This window comes from Megascapheus bottae, chromosome 8, assembly GCF_031878675.1.
Source record: "Megascapheus bottae isolate mThoBot1 chromosome 8, mThoBot2.hap1, whole genome shotgun sequence".
In the NCBI taxonomy this organism is placed as follows: Eukaryota; Metazoa; Chordata; class Mammalia; order Rodentia; family Geomyidae; genus Megascapheus; species Megascapheus bottae.
In genome coordinates, this window is record NC_143516.1 from 3291703 (window position 1) to 3302273 (window position 10571).

The following is a 10571-nucleotide window of genomic DNA, read 5'->3' on the forward strand; positions in this document are numbered from 1 at the left end:
GAGTGTTGGATATACCTGTCTCTACTGCTGGAGCAAACTGGATGCCGGGGTGGCAACTGAGTATACTGAGACAGGAGGCAGAAGGTGCTCACTTGAAAGCCACAACTCTTAATTTAGTGCTCACTGGCAGGCCAGCAGGCCTAAGTGCCAGTGTGGTATGAATAGGCAGTACTCTGTTGAGTGAGTGAAGGAGAACAGAAGAAGGAACCTCTAGTGATTTGCAGTGCAGTGAGGACAGACATACCACACTGGAGGACTTGGACTCATCCTCGAGTACAGACTTGGCCAACAAGTATGAGAGGTCCTGATGTGGTGACCAGAAGGAAAGGCCGTTGCATTTGACAAACATTTGTGACTTCATGCACCACAAACATGAAGTTGCCTAAACATCCTCAGTAAAATTAGCAGGCTCTACAGAATGATTGCCTGACAAGATTAGGATATTTTTCAGTTTTACTCCCAACCCAGTTGTACTATTGTACTAGAGGCCCCTATCATACCTCTAATATAACCGCAACAATTTCCATTCATGTCTCCAGTTCATGAGTCTATCTCTTCCTCTTTCTTTAGAATCTGGAACTCAGAGCTTTCTCATGATGCTAATTACAAGGCTCTTTCTGAAAAACATCTTAAATCTCTAAGAAAAAAAAATACTTAACAGCATGTGTTAGGTATAGAAAAGTGTATCTTAAAAGAAAAACAAAGACGCAAAGATGTAAGATGTAACTGGAAAAACCTGGATGCCAGCCCCGTACTCCCTCATTTTGCTCCTCCCTCCCTTGGCCCATGGCATCCACATTCTCAACTGCTCCTCCACCTCCCTTGGGACCATGAGGTCATGAGGCTTGAACTCTGAGCCTGGGCTTTGTCCCTGAGCTCTTCAGCTCAAGGTTGTCTCTCTACCACTTGAGCCACAGCACCACTTCCTAGTTTTCTGTTCTTTCACCTTCCCTCGATTTTTTTTCTATCTTTGCTCAAAAGCAGGTCTGTATAAAATGCCAGGGACTATTACCGTCATTATTACTGCACTCTCAGTCTAGTTGTTCAGAGGGGCTAGTCTCCTTGCTTGGGGGAACATGTGAGAAGTCCTGCCACATGCATCATCAACTCTGTACCAAGCTCACAGTGCTCTCAAAGGCTGTTGGCTTTGTCTGTACCCTGGCCTGGCCTCTATGGAAATAGTGAAGCAACATCTGTACCACAGAGCAGTCTAGTGAGAGTTTACTCTACATGTTGACATAAAGGAAAGGGTAAGTGGTGTGGTGTGCACTTCCCAGGGGATGCTGCCTTCAAGTCTGAAGCCATGTAGCTATGGAATCCAGGGCTGTCAGCAGCTTCTGAAGAGGCCACTAAGGGTTCACCTTCACAGGCTGACTGCACAGGGATGGTCAGGTAGCCCCAATCTTCCTTTGCTCCTAAGCTTCTTTCAGCAAGTCAGGAAAAGGGGGCGTTTAACCCTGATCACGTCAGGCCACGTTGGCTGCTCCTTGGGATGCTTTGCAAGTCTGGGCATCATTTTTATGGCTGGTTCTTGGAGGCTCTAGGCACTGGGATGGCATCTGGTATGGGTCTCCACCGTTCTGTCCCCTCTGTAGATTTACACAAGAGGAAAACTACCTAGGAAGAAGCTTCCAATCTCAGGGCTGGGGTTATGTCTAGGATTCTTTTACTTGTTCAGATCACACAGAGTGATACTCAATATATAAAGTAGAAATATATGAATTCACAGGGTAGGGCAAACTGTACAACTGTGTCTTCCAAAGCATACACTCTTATACGCCCTTTGCAGATATGGGAATTTAGCTACATTTCAAAACTCCAGCTTAATTTCAAAATGCATCAATTATTTCAGTCATGTCCAAAACATGTCCAACATCTTAAATTAACCTTCCCTGCCACTCACAGGGCATGCATTTGTTAGGAAGGCCTGTTTTGTCCTTTCAGGACAGATCCATGTCTTCCAGCTAACTTCAACTGATATGCATTCCATTTAGTCCCAGAAAGTAGAAGGAAATAATAAGGACAAATACTCACCGAGTGGATTATGTACCATAGGTGCTCAGTGGTTTTTATCCATTCACTTATTTTTTAAAAACCCATTTTACAGATCAGAAATCTGAGGCTAGACCTTATATTTAACTGTGTAAAGTTATCAGAAAGTATCTATAAACTCAAGTGACCTATATATGCCCACAGCCTCTGAGAAAGCTATTTATAGAACATTTTAACATGTCAGCTTATAACTGGGAGACACTTTCTTACTCTTTTGAGAAAACATTTATTAATTTCCTTATCTTGGTGTAGCGAGCTTAAGTACATTGTGTTGGAAGGAAGGACGTTGTTGGGCCAGACAAATGCTGTTTATCTTGTGGGTTGAAACACTACCACTCAGCAGTTTTAGCCTCCAGGCAGAGCTGCAGCAAAGCACACAGATGGGTTGAACACTCAAGTAAAACTTCAGTCTCCAAGGTCTACTCTCAGGTGTTCTTGGCCCATGTGCACCACATACTTCATGGTAGGGTGTGTGTGTGTGTGTGTGGCCCATGTGCACCACATACTTCTTGGTAGGGTGTGCGTGTGTGTGTGTGTACCTTATTCTTCAAAAGCAGGGAGATGGGAGTGACCTTACAGTTAGTAGGAAAAATATCCATATTGCCCCAAAGCACAATACCAATACATGACAGGGGCCCAGATAAAGGAACCTGGGAATGGAGAATTCAAGACAGCACACTTGAGCACTTCCTTCCTGTCCTGTATATAAAGGAGAAAACGATCACAAAAAAACATTGGCAGAATTGTAAATCGAGCAAGGAATCTCTCTAAGGCCAAGTGTGACAGTGTGGCCTGGCATCTATTCTTTTTCCTGAGCTTCTGAGTGACGACAAAGTCTAACTACCACGACGACATACACTTTAAGCCATCATCATCCTTGCAGGGTCTCACGGAAACATTATGCTTTATGTTACTGCTTTAGAGAATGAAGCATCGGATTCCTTAGTAAATACTTCTGTAACTGACTCCAGGATTTTATAAACTAGAGACATCCTATGAGGCTCTGTTTGGGTATGGCATTGTTTTAATGTCAGGAACTGATGTTAAGATGGTCCTCTACATGGTTTGGAGAAACACACATCTAGGCATTCAATTTCCTGATGAAGTGTTTGTACAAATGAAAGGCTTGTGTAGAAATAATTTCCTATCTGCAGAAAATGCAGCACCTTCCAACTGAGAACGCTATTCATCAACTACACACGGTCACATAACTCACAAATACTGCTAGCTCCAAGTAAACTAAAATTTGACAAATTAAATCCCAAGTCCAAATCAGGTTACTAAGGGGGAAGGTATTTATTTCATTGAAACCAAGTGGAACTCAACTAAAGGAATAATAATAATAATAAAAAAGACAAAAACATGTCCTTGCTAAAGGAGATTCATGGTAGCCAGGGATCATCAGCTGACCCAAGCATCTCGGGAAAATCTTGATTCATGTTAACATTACATTACGTGAGGGAGGAGAGGCTAGTTTATTCTACTCGGTTGTCTGAGTTTTCAGTGCTCTAGCTTGCTTGGCAATGTGTGTAGTTGCGTAGAACGATTTTCCAGAGGCTAGCTCTTGATGAAATGCTCTGCTCTGAGATATAAAGTGAACAATGATTTATGAAAAGAACTTTCATACTAGGTACTAAGAAGACCAAAACCCTTTGTCTTAAGACAATTATATTTAGATAGAAAAAGATTAATTCATGACCAAAACCTATCAGGAATTGTAAAGAGGGAATTTACCAGGTAAATCTGTGACATTGTGAACGACACTTTAGGCTTTTATGTGGTTTGGATGGCTCTCCACATTACATAGCACTCACATCAAGCAACACCTCCAGAGTTGCAGAAAGTTCTAATTCAGTGTGAATGCACTGTGACACACCCAAAACACTGGCTGGGAACTGGTAACCCTGATGGCCTCCATCTATGGACCCCCCTCCATTACCATCCACACTCACTGAAATCCTAATATCTGCGTACCACATGTGCGGCTTTCACATAAATTGATAAAGGAAGCTAAGTGAAAGAATTCTGTCACCAAGTACCAAGATAGACAAAAGGCGAGATAAACAAGGCAGGAATGCAGTAGAGATGCAGGATGCCGGGATATGAGGGGGGGGGGGTGGTAGGCATGTGGATAAGCAACGTCCTCAACCACCAGGCTCCCTGGTATAAAAAGAGCTACCTGCTGGAACTTTCTTACCTAGTGAGGCTGATACATTCTGTGTATCTTCCGTAATGGTGGCTTCCCACCAGACCCGTTTTGGAAAACATACGACGGTTGTTCTCAGGTTCCACAGACAACACAGACCTTCATTTTGATGAAGGCAGACCACCACGAGAAAGCTGTCTTCACTCATGTCTGGATAGAGTGCAGGGGTTGAACATGCAGAAGATTCCACATGCACTTCAGCCACACATATCTGAATCCAGGGCTATCATCTTTGGCTGTCTCATTTTCCACCAAAATCAACAGGCTGCTAGTTCTTACGGTTAACAAAAGTTGCTTTTACAACAAAGTCCTCAGATCAAGTTTTTGCTCTTGGAGTGCCGGGGAAAGGGGGATAGCCAGGTCAGCATGGCTGTATAGTAAGAAATGCTGCACCTCCCGACTCTTCCAGCCAAGCAATGACTAGCTTCCACACTAACAACAGGGGTAAGTCTCACTCCAAGTTACAACTCAGTTCAGGTTCAGCTCTGAAGACAGGGGGGCACCTGCACAGATTCACTTACCCATCATGGAGCACTTGTCTTTCAAGCACACCAGAAAAAGCTGACAGATACTAGTGAAGGGAAAATGCCTCTGCTACTTCTGTATATATTCCGTTGTCTGAGAACAATCCCAAGGCTATCAACAACAACAAAACCAACTTTAGCAAAGAATAATGTTGTATAGCAAGAGTGTAGACTGCTAACATTAAAGGGTAAGACTATACTTTTAAAAGAGCTTCTATCTTTTCTGGCTAGAACCATGGAGGGTGCTGAAGAGAAGTTCCTACTATGCCAGAAACCCTTAAGAAAAAGTGAAGGAATTTCACTGAGCTGAAAATGAAGCACCCGAGAAAGAAATGTACCCAAAAGCTGCTTCAAAAGGTAAGGAGGAAGCTCATCCAAGAGAAAGCTAAGCATTATCACACAGGTAAATGTACAGAACTGAGGTCCAAATGGCCAGAAAAGTGGGCAACTTCTATGTACCTGCAGAGACTAAATTGGCATTTGTCATCAGAGCACCAATGGTGTGAGTCCAAAAGTCCGTAAGGTGTTGCTGCTTCTTCCGCCTTCGCCAGATCTCCAATGGCACCTTTGTGAAGCTCGATAAGGCTCCGATTAATAGGCTGAGTATTGCGAAACCATCTATTACATGGGGGTACCCAAACCTGAAGTCAGTCAATGAGCTCATCTATAAGGGTGGTTATGGCAAACTCAGTAAGAAATGAATTGCCTTAATAGATAACATTTTGATTACTTGATCTCTTGGTAAGTATGGCATCATCTGCATGGAGGATCTGACTGACTCGTGAGATCTATACTGTTGGAAAATGTTTCAAGGAAGCAAATCACTTCCTGTGGCCCTACAAGTTATCTTCTCCACGAGGTGGCATGAAGAAGACCACCCACTTTGTAGAAGGTGAGATGTTGGCAACAGGGAGGATCAGATCAATAGGCTTATTAGAAGGATGAGCTGAGGGGTCTGCCACGCTACTTTTGTAACTGGGTCTATTAAACATGGATGCTGGCAAAAAACCCCAAAACCAATTTTCTATTCCCCAATAACTTTGTTCAAAGCACTAATGGACAGTGGTTAAATCTCATCGTATTGTACCCCTGGGTAGTGAGAACTTAGGACTGGCAATGCATTTGGGACCGGGGCCATCAGCACCCATCATAAGAGTACACAAGCCCCTTGGAAGGCCTGAGCCCCGGAGAGACATTTTACCTGAGCAAGTTACAATCAAGTGAGAGATAAATGGCTTTCCCCGCCAAGGTATTATTTTTTGGCCAGTCCTGGGCCTTTAACTAGGCCTAAGCACTGTCCTTGGGCTTTCTCAGGGGTAGAGCTCTACCACTTGAGCCACAGCAGCATTTCTGGCTTTTTTCTATGTATGTGGTACCAAGGAATCGAAACCAGGTCTTCGTGCATACCCGGGAAGCAGTCTACCACTAGACCAAAGTCCCTCCACCCCCCAAGGTATTTTTAGCACTGATAAGTCAACATGATGCAACAGTAAGGGAATGAAGTCACTTCAAGGTGGCCGTGTAAGCAATGAACTCTTCAATAAAGTTAAGCCATCTTCACTATAACTGACCCCTCTGAAATGATAATGCAAGACACTTAGCTTCTTTCTCTACAAGAACAGGAGATACATTAGCAAATCTGAACAAAAGGGTGCCATGAATATACTATTGCAAAGAAAGGACATAGTTCGTACAGCTTTCGCACTGCATAATTCTTCCCTGGTTCCCTGGTTCTGGGTCATGGACAGTTTGCAGGAAGGAAAGAATCCTCACTCACCTCCCAGAGGCCAGGCGTGCCACTAAGCAATCATCCTGGCAAAGCAGTTTTATGTCTCTGCTGAGCAAGTGGCTTAATTTCAGTTTTTGTCACATGACTTTGAAATTCTAACGAACTGAATTCCAAATTGGATTTGCCTATGGACATAGATGTATCAGACAGCTGAGTCTCAGGATTGCTGTTGGGTGAAATAACTCGTTACAAGTCACAAGAAATAAAATTAGCGTAATCAACATGTCCCTAGATTCATGAGGCAACAATCTAAAATCTGTTTGTGATGTGTTTCCTACGATGAACCATAAATAATTACCATGCCAAGGATCACTAGAAATACCACAAGGAACAATCCCCATTTGGCAAAGAGTGCATAGGGAATTCCTTGTAGCCTGTGGACAAAGCACACTGATTTCTAAGAAGTTCTGTATAGTTATAAGGTTTCTCAGCCTGTTTCAATGCACCAAGCTGCTCGACACCAAGATGCTTCTGACAAGCAAATCTAAGAGTTACGAGTAGGGTGGACACATACATCTTAACTTGATGGACCTTGTCTGTAGCTTCTCACAAGAGTTTACCTTTGAATTTTGTAGAGCTGTGGAGCAATATAAGCACCAACAGCAAAGCGTTTGTGAACCTTCCTTAAAGCTGTTGCGCTATCGTCAGTCAAAGTGTCCTGTTGACTACATGGCGGAGGACTACCAGTTTCAGTAACATCACAGTCTCTCGAGACAGGCAACCATGCAGGGTCAAGACGTGTCCATGACCTTTGGCTTCTGAATGAAAAAAAGATTATTCCACTACATGGCTTTGCCATACTTGGTGACATAAATTTGATGAGCTCTGGGTTAAATCCACTTTGATAGTTAGCAAAATGGCTATTAATTTTACTGATCTCACAGGCTTCAGTTAAGTATAAACGCTAGTTGTGCCTATTTCTATGAGCAAAGCCGAGCACAGGTTGGCATGATCTTGAACATGTGACTACTACCACTGGTACATGACGTAGTGGCTCCAACAACGCTTGTTTGGCTCTTGAGTTTCCATAGGCTGCTTCTCTATTGCACTGTAATTCCAATACCACAACTACACAGTTCACACTCAAGTTTTCAGAGGAAGTAGTACAAGCTAAAAACGCAGCAGCAGCAGCAACAGGTCTACTCTGAGGCAGTCCTCAGTCTGCAGGCTCATGTGGACAAAATGGCCAGATCCTCACTACTCAGTGGCCTGCTAGTAGAGATGCTGCCCTCCACAGCACAGGTTAGTCAACACCAGACTCCTAGGGCAACTTGGGAGAAACGAAGCTAGTGTGGGGCACATTTTTAAATTTATTTCCCTCTCCCACTGCTTTTCTTTTTACCTAGCTGTTGAATGAAGACATGGAGAGAATGGAACTCTTCTCTGTATCAGGAAAGAAATAGTAGGTAGGAACTTTTCAATTATTTCTCCTCAAATCACACTGCTCTTTCAGGCCAGAGTCTACTCCCTGAAATGTGGAGTTTCATAAGAACAGAATATTAGATTGTGCATTATAGTAGTTAAAACCAGTCAAACCTCCTGGCAATTGGTTCTTACTTTTACATCAGGCTAAAAAATTTAGGGGGCCCAGAGTGTGGCTAATGGTAAGAGTTCTTGCCTAGCATGCATGAAGCCTTGGGTTCGATTTCTCAGTACCCATACACAGAAAAAGCTGGAAACGGTCCTGTGGCTCAAGCGGTAAGAGCCTTGGGCAGAGATGCTCGGGGACAGAACCCAGGCCCATGTTCCCTTTGTGAAGGTAGCGGTAGCTTTGAATTTAAGAGATGGTGTACACCACCATTCTGGATGGAGAGCAGCACATACGTCCACAGCAGATGAGGAGAGAATGGAACAATGCAAGACAACATCAGTAAGAAAAGTCAGCAACCCAACTGGCATCAGGGTAAGAAGTGTATGAGAGGGGCAGGGTGGCTAATCAGAACAACTCTAGCTTAAAGGGGTAGACCACCCCAGTTTTAACTGCAGATCACTGTGAAAATGTGAGTGCGCCTTCTAGGTATTTTGATTTAAAAAACATAACACTGCATAGGCTAAACACCTTTTGGAACACTGGGCCTACAAATGGCACTGTGACTACTCCATCTGCCAGCTCTCAGATGTATACCAAAAAGGAAGGCAGGCAAAGGAACCTACAAAGTCTGCAAATAAGGGAGGCTGAAAACTCAGGGGCAAGGAGTTAGGAAACTGGGATGTCAGCAAGAGGAAGAGCTGTCAAGAGACTGGCAACAATCTTGTCACTGCTTGTGCTTTATTCAAGTCACTGACAATACTAGTATTTTTCATATGCTCTGGATGAGATCAAAACTTGTTCATTGCTTTTCTTTTCTTTTTGGGGGGGAGGGTGTGGTGCTGGAGACCAAACCCAGGGCTCCATTCATGGTAAACTCTCTACCAGATGAGTTATGTCTCAATCATCTTTTTAACATTTAAAGAGTGTACCAAATTTATCTCAAAGATTAAATAAGAATGGTAACTACCTTGGTTGCAGTCCAAATGAAGAATACTGTAGATGTCTGTTTAATGATTTCCTTCTTTTAATCACTGAAATTAAAGCAAATACTTTTAGTTAAATAATTTTAGAGTTTCAGAGCATCAAATTCTTGTTTTTAATGTAGTTGAAAATACTAAAAAAAAAATGTGTACTCTTGATTCTCACACTTATGTGGACTGGGAGGGAGCAGGAGCATTTTGGCACTGGTGTGCACAGATGCTGCACATACCTGCTTCCCAATGGCTGACAGCATCTCACTCATAGTCACTGAAGTTCTCCATTCACATGCAATTTAGAAAAACCCATTCCTTCTCTCCCTTTCTCCCTCCCCCGCCCTCTCTGTCTCTCTCTCTCACACACACAATTTAAATAAGTGCACAGAGATTTTCAGAAGTTGTTTTACACACATCACTATAATATGAACCACAGAAGGCACATTATTCGGTAGTCAAAACTTTGTAATATTAACCCTTTAAAAGAGAATTTTTACCTTGGGGGTTGAAATCTTCCCACCAAGTTGTGTGTTATTTTGCTCTACTTACCATAACTTCTACCTACCGTAAATTCCTCACTCCTCTCCTTTCCCAACCCTGAACAAGTAATACATCAGCACTTGAGGTCAACCAGTCTGATTTAGCACTGGATACCATGTGTCCATATACTTCAAAACAAAGGCTTTTCAATGTAAGGTAATTTCTTATTGAAAAAATCAGAGATACAATTACAGGTACCACTAGTATTTCTAAAATAGTATTATCTATAAAATAAACTATTCTTCCCACTTGAAGTTATTAAAGAATTTGTACTAACATAAAATTTTACCCTACGTACTTAAAAATAGGAGGCTAAATGTTTCCTAAGAGCAATTCTTAATTCATTTGCCCATATTTCATCCTGCATAAAGAACTTGCTGGGAATGCTGCCACACTAGCCTTTATCAAGGAATAAGACTAGAAGACAATCACAATCTAGTCAAGTGAGCACGTAGCAACACCCAGTCACTTATCCAAGTACTATACTTCACCAATAAAGAAATGGTTTCTCATTTGGCAAGGGAATAATTTCATTTACATTTAACATCTACTTTGGTACATGCGAAAATTCAGGCCTTCACACTTATCTAACACTAAGAAAATTTTCACTAAATACCTATTATATGTATACTCAAGTTCACTTTTGACCGTGTGTTTCAGTACTCCTCCATGAGTTCCCATGTGGAGCTGCTACCACACTACAATGACTAGTATTCACCTACCAGGCTTCCCTTGATTTTTTCCTACAGGAAAAGAAAAATGCTCATCTAAGTATATCATCTCACTCATCTTTTGGCTAAAAGTTTACCCATCAATCATTTTCTCAAGTAACAGAATCAAACAATAAACATACTCTAGAATTCTCCCTTGTAACGATTTGGTAGTTTTATTACTACTGCAACTTGTATAAACATGAGATTTGCAATGGTATTTCCCCTTTAGAACTCTTTAACAA

At 42.3% G+C, this 10571-nt stretch overlaps 1 pseudogene; it reads left to right on the forward strand.

Moving 5' to 3' along the window:
• Window positions 1-294: 294 nt before the first annotated feature.
• On the forward strand, window positions 295-5732 carry LOC150059444 (large ribosomal subunit protein uL30-like; annotated as a pseudogene).
• Window positions 5733-10571: the final 4839 nt, after the last annotated feature.